Source organism: Bos grunniens, chromosome 4, assembly GCF_055505025.1.
Source record: "Bos grunniens cultivar Pamir isolate PY7600 chromosome 4, Bosgru_T2T1.0, whole genome shotgun sequence".
Taxonomy (NCBI): Eukaryota; Metazoa; Chordata; class Mammalia; order Artiodactyla; family Bovidae; genus Bos; species Bos grunniens.
The window spans coordinates 51,549,943-51,570,940 of NC_141168.1; the positions used below are offsets into that span (position 1 = coordinate 51,549,943).

The 20,998-nt window shown below is 42.5% G+C and overlaps 1 long non-coding RNA gene across 1 annotated transcript in view; it reads right to left on the reverse strand.

The window, feature by feature from the left end:
• Positions 1-20,998, reverse strand: part of LOC147374134 (uncharacterized) — a 109,296-nt gene that overhangs the window by 63,039 nt on the left and 25,259 nt on the right. Inside the window, exon 2 of the long non-coding RNA XR_015162474.1 lies at positions 1-20,998. This exon is cut by the window's left edge and continues 63,039 nt beyond it; it is cut by the window's right edge and continues 23,113 nt beyond it. This is a non-coding gene — a long non-coding RNA (uncharacterized LOC147374134).

A 20,998-nucleotide genomic window follows, 5' to 3' on the forward strand; every position in this document is an offset into this window, starting at 1 on the left:
GAGGAGAATGGGAAGTAACTACTTAATGGGGTTTCTTTTCAGGGTGATGAAAATATCTGGGAATGGCACCCCACTCCAGTACTCTTGCCTGGAAAATCCCATGGACGGAGGAGCCTGGTGGGCTGCAGTCCATGGGGTCGCTAAGAGTTGGACACGACTGAGCAACTTCCCTTTCACTTTTCACTTTCGTGCATTGGAGAAGGAAATGGCAACCCACTCCAGTGTTCTTGCCTGGAGAATCCCAGGGACAGGGGAGCCTGGTGGGCTGCCGTCTATGGGGTCACACAAAGTTGGACACGACTGAAGTGACTTAGCAGCAGCAGTAGCAGATGGAGGTGATGGTTGTACAACATTTGAATGTACTAAATGCCATTGAATGGTTCACTTAAAAATTAAAATGGTTCATTTTATGTTATATGAATCTCACCCCAGTTGTTTTTTAAATATCCATAGGGCCCCAAAGCAGTAGTAGAATTGCTTGTTTACAGAAAGGTGGCCGATGGTACTGGGGTCTGCTTGAAACAAGAGGCTGAACCATCTGAGCAACTGGATAGCTAATGAGCACCTCTTTTCCCCTAGAAGCAAGCACTCCTGCTCCTATTTCTCCCAGCCATTCATTAGGCTCCAACCTGCTACTTGTCAGGTAGCATTAGCCATCCAGGTACACAGGGAACTGGAAGTCTCTTGCTCTTCCTATTCCTTATTTATTAGGGTAATGAGAACATGACCATGGCTCTGAGGCAGGAATTCCAAGATGGATATTTAGGGTGTATTCAGGTGCAGCTGGTCCACACGGGGTGGACTGAGGGACCCCTACCCACAGGTCTGGGTCTCTCACCCACAAGCCCAATTTTGTCACATCCTTGCTCTGTATTCTTGAGAAAGTCAGTTACCCTGTGACCTAGTTTTCTCACTTTAAAATAGGACTAGATAACATTTTCCTTAATTAATTTCAATATCCAGAAACTGTTTCTCAGCACTTCCCTTGATACTACCCTGGTTTGAGTCACTGTCATCTTTTCCTTGATAAATGCAGTGGTCTCCTAACTTACCTCCCTCCTTCTGCCATTGCCCTCTTCCCAGCCTATTGTTACACTGCCAAAGACTGGTCCTTTCAAGCAAAAGTCAGACTGTGTCATTCTTCTGCTCAAAGCACTCCAGTGTCCTCATCTTAGTTAGGGTAAAACCATGTGTTCACATTTAAGGTCCTACAGGATGGGATTCTGGCTTCCACTCTGATCTTATTTCATACCACCAGCCCATTGCTCACTTCACTCTACATCCAATGACCTCCTTTCTGTTCCTGCCTTGGGGTCTTTGTACTTTCTGTCCTCTCTACCTGAAAGGTTGCTCTTGTCCTTACCTCCTCCAGGTCTCAAATTCATGTCCATTGAATTGGTAATGCTATCTAACCATCTCATCCTCTGCCACCCTCTTCTCCTTTTGCCTTCAATCTTTTCCAGCATCAGGGTCTTTTCCAATGATTCAGTTCTTCACATCAGATGGCCAACATATTTTGCTTGCTTCTATTTTATTTTAAGGGCTTCTCTGTTGATTCAGATGGTAAAAAATCTGCCTGCAGTGCAGGAGAACTGGGTTTGATCCCTGGGTCAGGAAGATCAAGGAAGAAATGGCTATGGGCTCCATGGGTTTGCAAAGAGTCAGACATTACTGAGCGACTAACACACACACAACTTGTCTCCTACTGAAATGTAAGTTCCACAAGCTATTTTGCCTACTACTATATCTGGAGTGCCTAGAATAGTGCCTGGAAAATAGTAAGTGATCTATAAATACTTACTGAATGAAAGAACAGGTTCCTTTGAAGAGCAAGAAGGACAATGAATGTGAAAACACTGTACAAAGGCATAGTATTTTTTATTTGTATCAAAATGTAATGTGCTTTAACAAGGTCTACACTAGAATGATCCATGATATTTGGGGGAAATAAATAACAAAAATTAAAAATTTCACTATTCAAAAGACTTCCAGAAACCCCAAAGTATATTTTAGGACCTGAAAGAGCCTCTGTTTTTAAGCCTTCATCATTAATAATCTTCCCAGAACCCATTTCATCAACCTTAATGGAATGGGCTTGAGATGAGCAGCTTCCTGATATGTGTGAGTCAAAGGAGACTGGGTATTTCATAGCCTGTGTGGGATTTTATGAACATATCAAATTGGCATTTTATTTGCTACTGCAAAAATTAAATTAGAAATGAAAGTAATTTGGTTCAATGAAAAAAAAAAAAAAAAACTCAAAGTAGGGGGGGAAAAAAGGCCAAATCGCACAGAGGTCAGGATTGCCAGGAAGGTTTTCTTCTTAAAGTCTTATAAATAGAAGGTAATTTCTAAAATGTCAAGGGTTTCTCGGCTCAATTAAAATTATTTGTAGCACAAATGGTTGAGACCAGGGAGTACTTTAAACCATGGAAATGCAGTTACAAGAATAATAAGTAACTAGGTTATTGTTGTTTAGGAGAAACCTTATTTAAATGTTGAAGAATTTCAATCATGTCGGATGCCAGAAAGGGCCAGTTATAAAGGGAAGTAGAGCTGTTTTCCCTCAGATTTCTTTCCCCTGCTTCCACTTAGAAATAGGAGACTGCCAAGAGCCATTTTGCAATCGAAACAACTTCATTTCCCATGTCCATTTGGAAGAAAGAGCTATAACTCAACTAATACACATTTAGGACAGGTTGGGGAACGGCTGTGATGCTGCAGCCCTGAGCTCAGAGCATATAACTTCTTTCTAAATGTGTTTTGGACTCCATGGCTGTCATCTACTAAAGGATGAATTTTGCAAATATTATGAACTTATCCATTTGGGAAGCAAAAACAAATATCGGATAGACCCAGCTTTTGTCATAGATAAATAGTTCTTTACATAGCAAGCCCAGGAGTGTTCAGAGCAACCTTGCAAAGTCCAATGAAGTGTCAGTTCAAGCCAGAGGCATTATCATTTACTGTCAACATGGACTGTCACCACTTATGGCCATAATCGGAAAAATTACTGATGATTGATACTGACGGCAATGATGATTACTCTTGCAATAAGCTTAATTAAAATAATGAAGTGCTACTGAATGTGACTTAATTGTGGCATGGGTGGGATAATGTGTACATGCCACAAGGAAGTCACCAACCTGCATGACATTCATATTTCAGTCCTGACACAGCTGGGGAGCCCCAGAGACACTGTGTGATTTCCATGGCCCCCTCCCTTCTCTCTTAGGCCCACAGCTCCTCATCCTTCTTATACACATAATTGCTGGAATAAGTGCAATAGCAAGAGTTCTACTCATTACTCCTTTATGCTGCAAATAGAGCTCAGCAGATGATTGGGACTGTCTCCTCCTTATTGGCCTTCCTATAGAGCTACTGACCAAACTGCATGGGGATAACAAGTTAATCTCTCTGCTTCCCCGCCACTAAGTCACCCACACAAACAAAGGTGAGGGAAACCGTACAGAGAAATGCTTCTGACCTCCTGGAACACCAGCTCTGAAAGCCGACTCTCTGGCTGGCCCCTACCATCAGTTTCTTTTTCTTCTCAGAGCTTTTTGCTGCTTTCTTTTCCTCTATTCCTCTGGGACTTGGGGTGTGGGGGAGATAGGAGGAGAAAGAATAAAAACCTTAGAGGGACTGTTAAACCACCCAGAAGGTCAACCTCAAACCCAGTCCTGTGTCCATTTCACGTAATTGTTGAAGGCCTTAAAAACACAAACAGCTCTCATCCACAGTGGGAAGATCAAAGAGACATTTACCCACTTGCTTAACTTAGAAAAAATAAAACACCCAGTGCAAATTGTGGGGTTTTAACTATCTTGCGGGACCAAAAACTTAATCAGAGTGCTGAGGACTATAAACATGTAGGAAGGGAAGCAGACAGTCATTAAAATCTGATTATGAGGCCAGCAGTGCTGATCGGGCCCGACTGCCAGCCTCCCTGCAGAGGGATCGGCTGAAAGAGAAAGGAGTGTGATGGAAATCAGCCTTGAGCATCTTTCCTGCACATTTAGAAGAATGTGGAGCCATAGGGGCCACTACACCTTACCTCCTTTCAAGAGAAAATTTGGCCTCAATGGTTCATGGAATTGTTTTCCCTTCTGCTCACTCACAAAACATTCATTGTATATCGATCATAGGAAAACAGAAAAATGCAAACTCTCCTGTAGCATATCATAGCAACTTTCTCTGGCTAAATGGAACTGGGATTTGTTTCATTTGTTCATTCAACAAACCTTTACTGAGCATAATCTATATGCCAGACTGTATTTTGGGCGCTGAGGACATAGCAATAACTTGACAAAGATCTTTGCCCTGATTGGGCTTATATCCTAGTACAGAGAGATGCACAATAAACACATAAGCAAAATACATCGGTTGCAGAAGCGATGTAGACAAGGATAGGAAGTGTGAGGGAAGGGCTGCAATCTTAGAGAGACAGCCAGAAAAGACCACACCGAGAAGGGACACTTGAATAGACACCTGAGGAAGTGCTTCTTGGAAAAACTAGGACTGGAATCAGGAAGAGCTATCAGGACAAGTTCTTAGAAGAAGGAACAAGAGTGACGTGTACGGAATGGTACCCCGTGACAGGGCTTCCTAAGATGGCACAGTGGTACATAATCTGCCTGCCAGTACAGGTGATGTGAGAGATGGGTTCAATCCCTTGGTCAGGAAGAGCCCTTGGAGTAGGAAATGGCAACACTTCAGTATTCTTGACTGGAAAATTCCATGGACAGAGGAGCCTGGCAGGCTATAGTCCATGGTGTTACAAAAGAGCTGAGCACAACACCACAACACCCTGTGACAGGCACAGCGTTGGCCAGTTTACCTATACTATCTCTTAATTTGACAGTGACTTCTGTTAGCACTCATCTAATTGCAACAAATTAGGTGATCAAAGCCAAATGCTCTTAGGTCAGTGCCTAGGGCTGTCTGTCATCCCAACTCTGAAGTCCCCTGGAGCCTATCAAAACAAATGGCTCTGAAACTATATTCCCATAGCACCTTGATCACACTTCTATTACTGTGTTAGGTATCAGCTCATCTGTCTGTCCATCTATCCACTCACACAAATGTTTATTGAGCACCTGCTCTGCCAGGCACCCTTTGAGACCCAAGGTTTGAGATGTAAACAAATCTAGCAAAAAGCTCTGTCTTTGCTGGGCTTACATCCTAAGCATATTTCCCTTCTCCAGGGGATCTTCCCAACCCAGGGGTTGAACCTAGGTCTCCTGCATTGCAGGAGGATTCTTTACCAACTGAACTATCAGGGAAGCCCTACATTCTAAATAGGGATCTGGAAAAGAAAATAACTAAATACATGTCATATGGTCATAGTGCCAGGGCTTCATATCTTGTTCCCGAAACCCCAAAATTTGCTGTTGGTGATGGAGCAAAAGGAACTGAAAAACACCTCCATCCTTCCTAGGATATACCTCATTTGCAAATAAAGGTAGACAAATTTCCATGATGCTACCTGGGAGGAAATACCAGGAAATATAAAGGTTGACTCCCATGCACACTCCCCTAAACTGGAATATGTAAAATAAAAAAAGATCATTCCAAGGAGTGATGTTAAATTGATAAAAGACCCTGTGGGTTTTACTGGACCTGTTTACCTGGTTTGTCCTATTCTCTCCCACCTTCCCATCTGCCAAGACTTCAGGGATGTGTTGGCTTTCATTTCCTTGAAATAGTTAATCTTTGCAACCCAGGTTCCAAATGGGAGGTTTAAAGTGGGATCAGCTCACTCTATGAGCAGGTCATTTAAGAGCTCAATCTCATCTTTGAAATATAGATTAGCCAGGAGAGTATGAGTTCAGCATTTCTATGTAATGTTGTTTCATTGATCCTGCAGGCCAACTGGACATGGCTTCAGACGGATACCTAAAAATTAGTTTTAAAACTTTCCTATCTTTTAATATTTTATAACCTGTCAGAAAATCAATTACGGACTCTGCCCCCTTTCAACGCTTGGTTTCATAGGAGCTGATGTTTAACCAAAGTGAGGTTCTTTCCTCTCCTTTACAAAATGCAACAGACAAATTCAGAGTGAATGATGACTTCAGGGAAATTCTTGGATTTGTAAAGATTTAGAGACGAATTGAATAGCCATGACCTGCCAAGTCCACAGCTTGGCTTTCTCTCTTTCCAGTGCAATAACCAAAGACTGGTTTCCCTAAACCCAGGGAAAGATCAGGGATCCAGAGGCTAGTGCTATGGGGACCCAGGCATAATTTGAACTTGTCAAATATCTTGATATATTTTTTTAAGCCGAGTGAACCACAAAGGGCTTTATCCAAAACCCATCCCTCCTTTTAGGCACACACGTACACATGGAACATAGTCTTTCAGATTTAAAAATATCTTTCTATTTTTTGTAACAGAGAAGGATTTAATGGAAAGAAAAACATTAGGAGACGTGCTGAAGTGATTTTTATTTTCTTCTTTACCTTTTCTATACTCTGTAAAATCTCTAATATAAAAATGTATTAATGTGTTTTTTTAAATAAGAACTTAGCAAAGTTCCACCAATGTAACATTAAGAAAGTGGAGTTAATTTCAGTATCAAGTTAACAATAAAAATTCCAACTTCCCTATCATGGGAGCTATTAAAGAAAACTCATATGAACCAATTTCTACTGAATGGCCAAGTACATCAAGATGAACCATAGTTTATCCCATGAAAATATCAAACATTCATAATTTAAGAAATTAGGGGTGAGGAAGGAGGGAGGAAGAGATAGAGGGGAGAAAAGATAAAGTCCTGAGCTAGGAGGAAAGGAAATAAAAAGAGGATTATCGTAACCATCTTTCTAAATTCCATATATATGTGTTAGTATACTGTATTGGTGTTTTTCTTTCTGGCTTACTTCACTCTGTATAATCGGCTCCAGTTTCATCCACCTCATTAGAACTGATTCAAATGTATTCTTTTTAACGGCTGAAATTAAAAAAAAAAAGAAAAAAAAAGAAGAGATGAAAAGTCAGAAAAAGAACATAGACTGAGTCAGGTGGCTGAGGAACCAATAACGTATTGGGTTCAGTAGGGAAATTCCAGCTCACCTCATACCCACATTTATCGCAGTAACAGCAGGAGCCATGGTACAATAATCCTCATCCCTGGTAGAAGCTATGGCACCACTGAATGCTATTCTTTAAGTGGAAGTGAAACCCTTGCTGTCTTTGTTATGCTGACATTTAATAACCGGAAGAGTCCTGGGAGAAAGACACCTAAGGTAGCTGCCTTTGGAATAGTGGTCACTGCTGCCAGAATAGGGATCCCAGTTATTTGCCTCTCGTTCCACTTTCTAAAAACTGTGGCCTGAAATCCAAAATTCAGAGGTCTGTCACCAGTTGAGTCTAAAAGCCTGGGAAAACCCCAGTGGTGCTAGTGGTAAAAGAACCCTCCTGCCAGTGCAGGAGACATAGGAGAGTGAGTTCAATCCCTGGAACAGGAAGATCCCCTGGAGAAGGAAATGGCTACCCACTCCAGTATTCTTGCCTGGAGAATCCCATAGACAGAGGAGCCTGGCGGGCTACAGTCCGTGGGGTTGCAAAGAGTCAGACACGACTCAAGCAACTTAGCATGCATGCAGCAAGGGGGAACAGAGAGAATAAAGAAGAAAGAAGGTAGAAAGATGGCAGATGGGGAAATCGGGTTGAGGTGGCCATAGTGAATCACAGTAAACAGTTTACCTAAAAGATTAACAAAGAATACATTGGATTTCTGCTTTATGCCTACCTTGTTCTGAGAACTCAAGTTCTTTCTTGGTTATCACATTTGCCAAATTTGCCAAGTCCCTGAAATGTGTTATCAGGTAAATTAACCATTTTTTTTCCAGCAAATAGAAAGAACCATGTTATTTTCTTAGTCCCATTTGGCAATGATATTTCATACTGAATAGGGGAAATGTCTAAATATCCTCCTACTTATTACAGATGTGCCCAATGTAGGCCTCACTCTCAAATCCACCTCTCACTAGCAGCAAGAGCTTGAGCAAGTTATCATACTTCCCTCCCTGAGCTTTATCACCTCTGAAATGCAGAAGATACTATAATAATAGTACCTACCTCTCCAAGTGGTTACAAGGGTCACTCTTATTAGTGGAGGTGAAACACTTAGAAAAGTGCCTGGCATGAATTTAGAGCTCTGTTTTAATTTCGATCGTTGACAGACATTTTTAGTACCTGTTATGTGCCAGGCACCATGCTGAACACCAGGAAGAGAAAAGTGAAGATGTCTTTGGAGCTTACATTCCAATGAAGTCATAATAAAATCATGACAAAAATAGCAGTAACAGTGGCAGCTAGAATTTATTGGGAGTGTAATATGCAAAACATAATTTGATCTTCATACTAACCTTATGAGGTGCTGTGCTGTGCTTATTCGCTCAGTCGTGTCCAATTCTTTGCAGTTCCAAGGACTGCAGCCTGCCAGGTTCCTCTGTCCATGGAGATTCCCCAGGCAAGAATGAATACTGGAGTGGGTTGCCATGCCCTCCTCCAGGGGATCTTCCCAATCCAGAGATTGAACCCAGGTCTCTCACATTGCAGGCAGATACTTTACCAGCTGAGCTACCAGGGAAGCCCAACCTTACCGGGCCAGTAGGAATATTATTTATAGGAGAGGAATCCATGGACTTAGAAAGGTTAAGTACTTTGATCACACAGCATAGCCAGTGAGCGGCTGAGCCAGGACTAAAGCCAACTGACACGGATCCCAAGTTCTGGGTCTTAACCTTGTCTATCATTTTAGGGGAATATGGGCTACTTGCAAATAACAATCATGGTTCTGGGCAACTGCACATCCACCTTGTGTCCCCAACTTAAAGTGCCATTGCCCTGCCTCCATTTCTTTTCTGCCAGGCATTGAATTTTTGGGGGCTTTCCAGGTGGTGCTAGTGGTAAGGCACCTGCCTGCCAGTGCAGGAGATGTAAAAGGCATGGGTCAATCCCTGGGTCAGGAAGATCCTGAAAGAGGAAATGGCAACCCACTTTAGTATTCCTGCCTGGGGAATCCCATGGACAGAGGAACTTGGAAGGCTACAATCCATGGGGTCACAAAGAGTCAGACATAACCGAGCACGCAGGCACTTGCTGAATTTTTTGGTACCACCCATTTAATGTGATAACATAAAACTACTGGGTGTAAAACATCTTCCCGACTGGTTAGAGGAACAACTCAGCATCTGAAAGAACATTTAACACTGTTCAATTCGGCCTTCATGCTGAGAGACAAGCGCACATCTCGAGCCCTACCCTGAGCCAATCACTGGAGAAGGGTCTAATTGGTTAATCATATAAATTACAATCACTTAATCATTTTAATCACCATCAGCCAATTAGCTCAGAGTTATGGGCTCTGAGGTAACAGTTATGCAAATGTTTGTTCCACCGTAGGCTATTAACAGCCATATTTCCTCCATCAAGCAGACAGAGACTGATGGGTGGGGGAGAAAAAGGAAAGTGAGCATTTGTTCAGTTTAAACTTCTTTCCTGTTGGGTTATAATGAGGCGTTCAGTGGGGAGAAGCACCAAGCACAGTGATTTCTTTATTTTCCTCAATGTGAGTGTGCCATGCAGACTAGAGGGAAGCTCCTGAGGGCAGTGCAGGGGCTGGAGAAGGGGAGGATGGACCAGCTAAAAACGTGCGTGGGGCTGAGTTTAGCACGCTACTGCCAAGAGGAGTGGCTTTGCTGGTCGCTTAGGGTACTATGGTGCTGCAGATAAGGAAACTGAGGACCAAAATGGGGACACGACTTTTACTGCTGCCTTTCCTCCACTAAGCAACTGAGAATGTCCAACAGTAATTCAGGGGGATTAGCTCAAATGTGAACAGAGCATCTGTCTATATTTTTTCATTACCACCTATAACAGTAATAATTACTTTATAATAACAATGAAGAATATATAACACTGCTGAAAAGATAGGCTGTGATCAGTGGACCAGAAATTTTGAAGGATCCTTGAAACATTGGTGATGTGGGAGTAAATGTATTCTATACATCCAGTCTCTGGTTTAGTGCCTGGTATGATAAGTGTTCAACAAACACTTGTAAATGGACAAATTATTAGTGGTTAAATGGAAACTCTTCAGGAAATAAATGGGTTCTCATTTTTTAATATGAATGTGCTCTGCAAATATGTATGTATGTGCTAGCATGCCCACAATGGTTGGCTTCTGTGGTAGCCTTCTGCCTGCTTCTATCCCCTATAGTTCCTGCTGTACTAGAGCTTTCTGTTGAGGGGTCAATAGAGTGGACCGGCTCATTTGTGAACCCCCCATTGTCATATTTTCAGGAATAATGACAATGAGAAACAAACAGAATTGCAAAAAAGAACTAATTTTGTAAGGTATGTGCAAGAAGTGACATGGTTTTATGGCCCTTAGAAAGGCCATCTGTGACTGGCAGTCTGCTACTGTTCAGTAGCTAAGCCATGCCTGACTCTTTGCGACACCATGGACTGCAGCACACCAGGCTTGCCTGTCCTTCACCATCTCCTGGAATTTGTTCAAATTCCTGTCCATTGAATTGGTGATGCTATCTAACCATCTCATCCTCCACTGCCCTCTTCTTCTTTTGCCCCCAATCTTTTCCAGCATCAGGGTCTTTTCCAATGAATCAGCTCTTCACATCAGGTGGCCAAAGTATTGGAGATTTAGCTTCAGCATCAGTCCTTCCAATGAATATTCAGAGTTGATTTGCTTTAGGATTGACTGGTTTGATCTCTTTGCAATCCAAGGGACCTCAAGAGTCTTCTCCAGCATCATAATTTGAAAGCATCAGTTCTTTGGTACTCACCCTTCTTTATGGTCCAACTCTCACATCCATACATGACTACTGGAAAAACCATAGCTTTGACTATATGGACCTTTGTCAGCCAAGTGATGTCTCTACTTTGTAACATTATCTAGGTTTGCCACAGCTTTCCTTCCAAGGAACAAGAATGTTTTAATTTCATGGATGCAGTCACCATCTGCAGTGATTTTGGAGCCCAAGAAAAGAAAATGTGTCACTGCTTCCACTTTTCCCCCTATTTTCCATGAAGTGATGGGACTGGATGCCATGATCTTTGTTTTTTGAATGTTGAGTTTTAAACCAACTTTTTTACTCTCTTCTTTCACCCTCCTCTTCATTTTCTGCCATTAGACCTCAAATCACATCTGAAGTTGTTGATATTTCTCCTGGCAATCTTGATTACAGCTTGTGATTCATCCAGCCTGGCATTTCACATGGTGTACTCTGTATATAGGGCTTCCTAGGTGGTGCTAGTGGTAAAGAACCTGCCTGCCAATGCAGGGGATGTAAGAGTCTGGGATTTGATCACTAGGTCGGAAAGATCCCCTGGAGGGGAGGACATGGCAACCCCACTCCAGAATTCTTGCCTAGAGAATCCCATGGACAGAGGAGCCTGGTTGACTATACTCCATGGGGTCGCAAAGAATCAGACATGACTGAAGCAACTTATCATGCATGCAAACATTCTGCATAAAAGTTAAATAAACAGGGTGGCAATATACAGCCTTGTCCAACTTTTTGTGACCCAATGGACTGTAGCCCACCAGACTCCTCTGTCCATGGGATTTTCTAGGCAAGAATACTGGAACGGGTTGCCATTTCCTACTCCAGGGCATCTTCCTGAACCAGGGATAGAACCCACGCCTCTTAAGTTTCCTGCATTGGCAGGCAGGTTTTTGTTTTTGTTTTACCACTCGTACCACCTGGGAAACCCATTGTGGCAGTCTAGTCTTTATTTAAAGAATACCTCAAGTGATCCTGAGACTTTGCCTGTCTTTGCTGGTTAGTTAAGAGTGGGGTTGGGGTTGGACCCTTCCCCTCCCCTTTACCAAACACACACACAAACACACACCATGTTTGTTACAAAATCTTCATTCATTTATTCAATAGTTCATGTTGAACTATTGAACTTCTGTTATGTGCCAGAGATCATGCAAGGGACCAGGCAAATAGCACGAAATTGGCAAAACACTTGTGATATGATGACAAAGTGCTGCCAAATTCAAAGAGGATAGGTCAGTTCTTGAAGGCTGATGGAGTTTTGGAGAACTTCCTAAAGGAGGTTGTGTTTGATTTGGAGAAAAACTGAATAGAGATGAAGATAGGGAATTTACAGGAGAACATTAATTTGGCATCACACTTTATGGTACATACATGTATGAGAAATATCCCTGTCATTAGTGTAGTGATAGTTTTTTTAAAAAAACTTTCTTTATTTTCCAACTTAGTGTTTTTTAATGCCTAAAGGGAGTAACTGGCCTTGTTTGAACTTGTTTACATAGATGGGGTCTAGAGTTGCCTTGCCCCGAGGCTGGTGGGTCAGTAGAGGTTTCAAGGTAGCTTCTTCTTTGACCTGAGCAGATGACATCTCCCTGTTGCTTGTCTTGCTTTAAAACTTCCTCAAACAGGAAAAATGATATTTACCTAACCTACCAGTGTTGTGAGGAAAAACATAAAAAATATGGCAACACACTTCAGAGAATGAGGAACTGCTCTAAAAAGTACCTAACAGTGAGTATGCTTGGGTTAGTGAGACACAGAAAACAATGGGTAGAAATGGAAAATTCAACAAAAATCACATACATAGGTTTTAAAGATTTTCTTCCTTCCTTTGTAAATGTAAATAGAGCATTTACAACACTCTATTATTGAATTTAGATTTTTTCTTGCACTTAATTAGTCAAAAGCCAGGCAAACACTCTCTGAAATCCTCTTACAGGTTAGACATTAGCCAGGGTCCATACTCGAAAGGACAGAGTGATTGAACCACTTCCCTCTTTGATTACTTCTCTGTTTTCCAGGTTTTGGACATACAGTTTGTACTATATACATTTGCCCTTGTAACGTTGAAGTCATTTTGTTTGTCTTTGGGGGTCTCTCCACCTTCACCCACAAATATATGTCCTGGAGAAGGAAAAGGCTACCCACTCCAGTATTGTGGCCTAGAGAATTCCTTGGGGTCGCAAAGAGTCAGACATGACTAAGTGACTTTCACTGTCACTTGGGGGTCTCTCCACCTTCAGTTCAGTTCAGTTCAGCCACTCAGTCATGTCTGACTCTTTGCGACCCCATGGACTGCAGCACGCCAGGCCTCCCTGTCCATCACCAACTCCTGGAGTTTACCCAAACTCATGTCCATTGAGTCCGTGATGCCATCCAACCATCTCATCCTCTGTTGTCCCCTTCTCCTCCTGCCTTCAATCTTTCCCAGCATCAGAGTCTTTTCAAATGAGTTAGCTCTTCACATCTCTAGGCCAAAGTATTGGAGTTTCAGCTTCAACATCAGCCCTTCCCAATGAACATTCAGGACTGATCTCCTTTAGGATGGACTGGTTAGATCTCTTTGCAGTCCAAGGGACTCTCAAGAGTCTTCACCAACACCACAACAGATTCAAAAGCACTTTCACCCTCAAATATAGAGATTCCTGACCTCCTGGGGAGTTTGTTTAATGAGGATATTTTGACAAGACAACTCTCTTAAGAGATCTGATCAAATTAAAACAGCAGACTCAAAACTGATTCCAACTCCAGGATCATGAGGTGAGTTAAAGGCATATGCCCAGTTTGATTCAAATTCCTCTTCCTTTTCCTGGCTCAGGATGGAGTTGAAACTTACCCTAGTCCTTTCCTAGACTCTAAGTCCAGCTTGATTTATATAATATACGATGTTTTGTGTCCTAGTTTGAGTTTCCCTAGAAGCAGACCCAGAGACAAGGATTTGAATGCAATAATTTATTTGGGAGGGGTAGGAAACACTGGCAGGGAGAGGGAAATATTACAATGAGTGGCTGGGGCTGAATCTGTGGAATAGTATAGGATTCAGAACTAGACCCCCTAGATGGCTGGTGAACCCGATTATTTAGACAACAGCTCCAGTCAGTTATTGGTTGAAGGCTGCTGGGGGAGGGGGTGTTAGTTCCTGGCAGAGAGCTTGGCTTAGTTCCAGAAAGAGCCCTTGGGTTTGGAGATACAGGGACTGGCATCAGGAAGTCATCCATCCTGTTAGGAGCACACTGATGCTCCAACTGAACAAAGGAGATTTCCCTGCTTTTTCTTTATACTACAGCCTCTCTACATTCTTCAGACACCCCAGTACTTTCATAAATATATGCCTTTACATATAAACCACTCAATTCAATACAACAAATAACTGAGTTCTCACTAAGTGTACTGGGCATGGGAGATACATGGACAAATGGCACAGAATCTGCCCTTAAAGAGGACTTGATTGACCAGTGTATCAAGCCAGTGCTTCTTAGACTATAACAAGCATATGAATCCCTGGGGATCTTGTTAAAACACAGATTTTGCTTGAGTAGGTCTGGAGCAGGGCCTGAGATTGAGTTTCTAGCAGGCTCCTAGGAGATGCTAATGTTGGTTCCCCAGCACTTTGAGGAACAAAGCATTCTGTGCATCTGACTGAGTCATGGCAACTGTTTAGATGGCTCTGTCAACAAATAAGTCATAGCCTGATTCCCTTACCATGTGTAGACTTCACCCTGGTCTTCTTATCCCCGGCTGTGTCCGAATTCCACTGTGCCAGCCTCCCAGCACAAGTGAACTGAGGGCAGTCAGAATTATCTTACCATTTTTCTGGGGTGTGGAAGAGACATGATGGTGGATTCAGTCTGGGTGCTGATGTTCGGGGGCTGGCAGGTAAGGCATTTCTATACATTGCACTGGTAATAGAGTCAGGTTCTCAGATTATATCATTTTCTTTTCCACTGCTGGAGACAGTTAAGCACATTTTCATTGTCACGTCTAGTTGAGATATTTCATAAATCTGCAGGGTAATCATTTAGAATTAAAATTCTTTCCCACTAAAAAGTGTTCATAGAGGATATGAAACTTAGCAAAATGTAAAGGCTTTCCCCACCCCCCACATCATGAATGTGCTTCCTCAGCAAATAACAACTTTCAAATGATCTGTCATACTTTGCATAATTAAATCACAGTCTCAATGACAGCGAATCATTGCAGGAAGAGCTAGACAGCACTAATAGAACATGAAGTACAGAGAAGGAGAATTTCTTGGTTAGTAAATTTGTCTTACATCAGGCTAAGTACTCCATTTCAATGAACAGCGATGTAGGGAAATAAACTCTCAATTTAAATAGACTGAAAGAACATTTCTAGAGCACCAACTGGGTGATCCCTGTCCTTGAGGAATCTACAGTCCTATCAAGAACAAGAGTTCAACAACAAAATAGAGTTCACCTTTGATGTGTCAGGAGCACCATCCAGATGACGATAAGTACGGATTGGTTATCATAAGTGTCATTTGAGAGAGTCACTTTAAAATACAATTATTCTTGTCCACTTTCCTAACACTCACCAGCCACTGAGCAACATGATTTCTTCATCTCTTGGAACTTTTCTTCCTCCAAGACTTTAAATTCAGATTCAGTTCCCCACCACATCATTATATTGCCATCTACTTTTCCTGTACCCTACCCTCACTAAGCATCACCAGGGCTTCCTATCTTTTTAGATGAATGTAGGAATTTGGAACATACAGGAACATAGACTTCGGAGCCTAACTTTCTGGGTTTGTGTGAACTTGGGTAAGTTACCTAATTACTCTGTTACCCTCATCTGAAAAATGAAGGTAACAATGGTATTAATACTATTTCATAAGGTTCCTATGAGCATTAAGTGAATTTGGTAAAAGAACAGTAGCTGGCTCATAATCATTAAGCATGTATTTGCTTAGTCTTTGCCCATTACAATTACTGATCCTTATTTTCACAGTTCGTCTCCAGCTGCATGGCTTCCGTTTTCTCCTGGCCAACAGCAGTCAGCCTACCATGCCCACTTTCATAATGTACAGCTCTGGAAACCCCTGGTCTTTTCCTCCCCCACTGCTAAAATGTCAAGTGTCATTAGAGAAGATGGGATTATAAACCCTCTTGGTGTGTCTGTCAGGCTCACTATGATCTCCATTCATGGGAAATGTCACCAGTACACAGAGGGTGGTGGACTTACAGCCTTTGTGAGCCCTTGTTCCATAGCTATAGCTGACTGGTCTATGAACAGACCACTGACCTATCCTGGACACAACCGTTCTGTCTCCCAGGAAGTTGAAATTGAAACAGAGGTCTTGATTTGAGCATTTGATGGCAGAACTTTAGAGAGAGGGTCCCTGATGTTTTGATGCTGAGGCTCCTAGCATTGCTCTGGTCCCCTCACTTCTCTTGGCTTCTGCTGAGATACTCCCGTGTCTTTCCAAGAAATTCCTTTTTTCTCATTTGCTGACCATTTCTACTTTCCACATGCAAAGGAATCTCAACTGGGGCTGTCAAGAAACAATTACAACGAATTCTTCTTCAAACTCATGCTATTTAATCTCTGGTCCACCACTACAGCTCAGCACTTATTCATTCATCTCTTTTTTTGACTTCCTGGAAAATTCCCCCCTGCAGTAACAGTCAGAAATTCACTCTACTCAGGATGCATTCAACCTTCCACCTCTTCCTCACACCTACTCTTCAGTGCAGAAGTTCTCAACCCTGGCTATATATTGGAATCACCCAGGAACCTGAGAAATACCAAGCCTGGGTCCCACCCCCAGAAATTTTGATGTAACGAGTTCAAGAGCAGCCTGGATTACTTCGATGTGTACCCAGAGTTGAGAATCACCCCCAGCCAGACCAAGACTACCCTACCCAAACTTATTCAACAGTCTTGCACTTACTCCCACAGTTTCCCCTTTCTCTGGTCCTTTTCTCTTTCCTTCCAGGCTTAGAGGATGATATGTACCTGCTCTTGCAAAGGCCTCCACTGATGAAGGTGGCCAGTCTCTATGTTAATTTCCCCACTCTTCCGCTTCTTCCCTGTTCCTCCAGCCAAGCTCTTGGAATGCAGCCTACATTCCATCATGTGTTAAACCAAATTAGGACGACTGAAAAATAGATTTATCCTTCGGTGCATCACATACTTGTTTCTTAATTATCACAATTAAGAGTTTTTAATGAGTGGAAAATATGCAATAATAATAACAGTGAGCAAATAATAGAGTGCTTACTATGTAATACCAGGCACTGTACTATGCATGTCCCATCCCATAGGTGTATATCTGATCTCATTCTCAAGCCACCTGGTGAAGTAGAAGCAACTGTTGCCACTTTATAAATGACAAAACTGAGATATGGAGAGGCCAAGGAGCTTGCCCAGAAACACAGCCGGGACCTGTGTAGCTAGGATTCAAGGGGCTTAATAACAAGCATTTAGTAACAGCCATTGTTTTTTATTTGAGAAACTTATCTGTGTCTGTTTTAACTTAAACAGTTCTCTACATATGGTTAACTTGGAGTCTGATTTTTTAAATGGCAGTCTGACCAGAATTTTAAAATTAAGACAAAAATTAAACAGCTGCTGTCCCTTAGCCTACAGTCACTTATTTCTGTAGTAATAGCCTTTTTTTTTTATGGGAATGAAAATGTGGAAGGGTAATTGACAGCATTTTATAGTCTGTGTGAAGGCCAACAATTGTCTAATCTAGCCATGTCATATGCAAATATTGATTAAGTTCAATGCTGAGAGTTTTCAGCAAAGGAAAAAATTCAATCTATTCATACCAGCCTAAGAGGGACCAATCATGGGATGCTTGCTGTTTGTGACTGACGACTGCTAGGGCAGACACGGGGTAATGCAGTTACTCTCAGTGATTATTTTCGACTTTCCTTCAGAAGTTGCAGTGGTGCTCTGGGAGCACTACTTTGCCGAGCAGTCTGTGCAGGCCAACAGTGGAATTACCAGCCAAGCACCAGCAGGCAAGTGAGGCCACTGCTGCTCCCACCATCATAACTAGCTCACCCAAGTGACAAACAGACCAATGCTACCACCTGGGCTACAGAAAGCAATCGACTGCTGCTCAATTAAGCAGAAATGAGACTGTCACTCACTGAGGTGGAGATGTGAGAACTGCCTTTTCTGGTTCTCAGTAGCAATTTGTGTTTTGGAAGTTGTTTTACAGTTGTAATTACAAAGGGAAATGAAGTCCGCTTTGGCAATGTTACCAGGTGCTCTTCCTTCCATTATGACCTTGATAAATAGGCCCCCAGAGCCAACACTGGCTGGTCTGTTAACTGGTTCTCTTACGCAAATACAGGATTGAAAAAACACTATTCAACTGAGGCAGCAGCTTAAGACCCAGGGAGGCGACTGTCCTCATTCAGACCATTAGGTGACTCATATATTATCTTTAAACTCAACATCTTTTTAGACCAAAGAAACCAAATTCTAATCCAGAATTTTTGCTTAAAAGTTAGATCTCATGAACAAAGATAAACTTAGGGTCATCAGCTGAACTAGTCTATGAACTTGTCTCTAGTCCCAGAGAATTACCTGGGACAAATAGAATCGAATCGCATAACAAGCTCTGATCTCAGGCTTCAGGGAGAGCAGAACTCATCTAGTGTCTTCCGCTAATTTCTACTGCAGGGTAGGTCCCTTCACTTTTCTGTGCCCCTTTTTGCCTTAATGGAGTTTCCTAAAGGAGGACTGCCAAGAAAAATGCTATGGAACAGACCAGAGCAGAGTCAGGTTTCCTGACTTGAATGTTGTAAGGGACTTGAACAGCCATGCTGTCTTGTCCTCTCTTTGACAGTGGGGAGAGACTGCAAGCCTGGAAGGTAGAGTGAATACCCCTGGCCACATGGTCTGTTGCAGAGCCAGCTAGAGAAGCAAGCCTTTGAGTTCCAGGCCAAGGGCCTCTTTAGAAAAGTCTTAAATGCTGTTTGAAATCCAATGCAAAAAATCATAACTTAGTGCTTCAATTAGACACCCAATGGGTTGGTTGCACAGTGTTTACTGCTTGTATCTCAGAAATAGCACTAGCTTGTGGTCAAATGGTCAGGCCATTCCCTCTTGAAATGGACATCACTGCCATGTCTGTATTAAAGAAGGCACCAGTGATATGACATTTACTAAGCATGGACCATCTGCCAGGTGCTGCCCTGATCAGTAAGCTTTCTGATGGGATTCCCATCCACCACCCTCCTCAGATAAATGAGTAGAGTGGAATCCTTTTATACCCTTCTGGCTAAAAAGTTTTTTCCTCTGAAGCTCAGACACAGTAACGGAACTAACCAATGAATCTTCATCTCCCAAGTACTTCAGAAACTCTACACCTCCGGTGGCCTGAGCAAGAAACCACTTGCAAAGAGTTGGGTTGGTGTGCTAAGAGCTAACCCTCTGACCCTTGCAATAAACAAATAGTAAAGTTGTCTTTTGCTAGTCAGTACAAAACTCCCTCTCACTGCTCTAAAAACCATTTGGAATTGGTCCAGCTTACATATCTGTTGGATGTTTAAGAAATAGATTAAGAGGTCAGCAGGGAAAACGAGACATCTCCAGATGGTTGTCTAAATGGACAATGGTAAGAAGAAAGGAGTGGTGTGGGGTAGGGTGTTGGGGAGGGGAGGCTGATTGTGCTGAAACAGAGAGGGACTAATCAAGACCACAGAATCACAGAAGCCTAGAGTCACCAGGTGAGGGAGCCTGTGATAGGATTCTTCTGTTGAGAGTAGAAGAAAACCCAAGTCAGTGGGATTAAACCATATTGAGCAGTACTTCTTAAACTTTAAAGTACACATTAATTACCTGGGGGATCTTATTAATATGCAGATTCTGACTCAGTAAGTCTAGGGTGGGGCCCAAGATGCTGCATTTCTAGCAAGTTCCCAGGTAATGCCTATACAACTCCTCAGACCATACTTGCTGGGTTATTTGTTAGGCCATGGTCCTAACAAGACAACTGGAGGAGCAAGCTTTAGGTCCCTTATCCAAAGGCTCTGTCTTGTCCTCAAGAATCCAGTTTCTTTCCATTTCTCTGCACTGCCAGCTACAGCTTCGGCCAGAGTCAAAGGATCCTTTATCTACTGCTCAAATGACTTCCAGTCATAATCTGGGCTGCTTGCCTCTTCATTCTCATATAGTAAGTGAGAGATTGTTAAGCAAAGCTCTGGAAGTTCGCCCCATTGGATCAGTTCAGGTTGCATGCCCACCCACAAGTTGGTAGCTGGTCAGATGAATGGGATATAAATTTGTCAGGACTCATCTCTCAAGGTGGACAAAGGAGGAGGTTCTCCTGAAACACAAGAGCTTCATGGGCAAAAAATGGCCAATAGATTTTAAAAATTGGGTACACATGAAGGTATGGATGCTAGGTAGCCAATCAACAGAGACTTTGGTTATGATAGTTGGTGAAGAGTGTGGGCCCTGCATTCTTTGCCAGTCTTGGGTCCGTTGATGACCTGAAGCTTCTACTCTGTTTGCAAAGTAACATCCATAAAGGGTCCTAACAGTGTCATACCCTTACCCCTACCCACTTATAATCCATTCAGTGAGGGAAGTAAAGCAGAGACAGGGACATTCTTATTTCATGAGTGAAGTGTGTTTTCTAGTCTCCCTCTTCTACATTATGGACCTCCCTCCTTGCCCTTACCATGTCTATGGCACTGTTGCAAGATCCAAATGTTTTCTTGCGGGAACTCGGTAAAATGCACCTACCCTCTGTTTCACTTTCCAAGGTAATAACTAGCTGACCTGATAAACTAAGTGATATGTGTATGTGTACATGCTCAGTAGCCCAGTTGTGTCAGATTCTGTGACCTCATGGACTGTAGCCCACCAGGCTCCTCTGTCTATGGGGTTTTTCAGGCAAGAATACTGGAGTGGGTTGCCATTTCCTCCTCCAGATGATCTTCCTGACCCAGGGATCAAACCTACATCTCCTGCATCTCTTGCATTGACAGGCACATTCTTTACCACTGAGCCACCTAGGAAACCCTGATATCATGTGTGCCCAACAGGAAATGTATTGCTTCTCCCAGAGGGAATATGGTGACATTTTTAACTTACATTCTCTGGAGTTGCAGCATCCTGAGTTAAAGGACTAAGGCCAACAATGAGATTTCAGGCATTCAGACAGACCTCTAGGAGAAGACATTTTTGGGTAACAG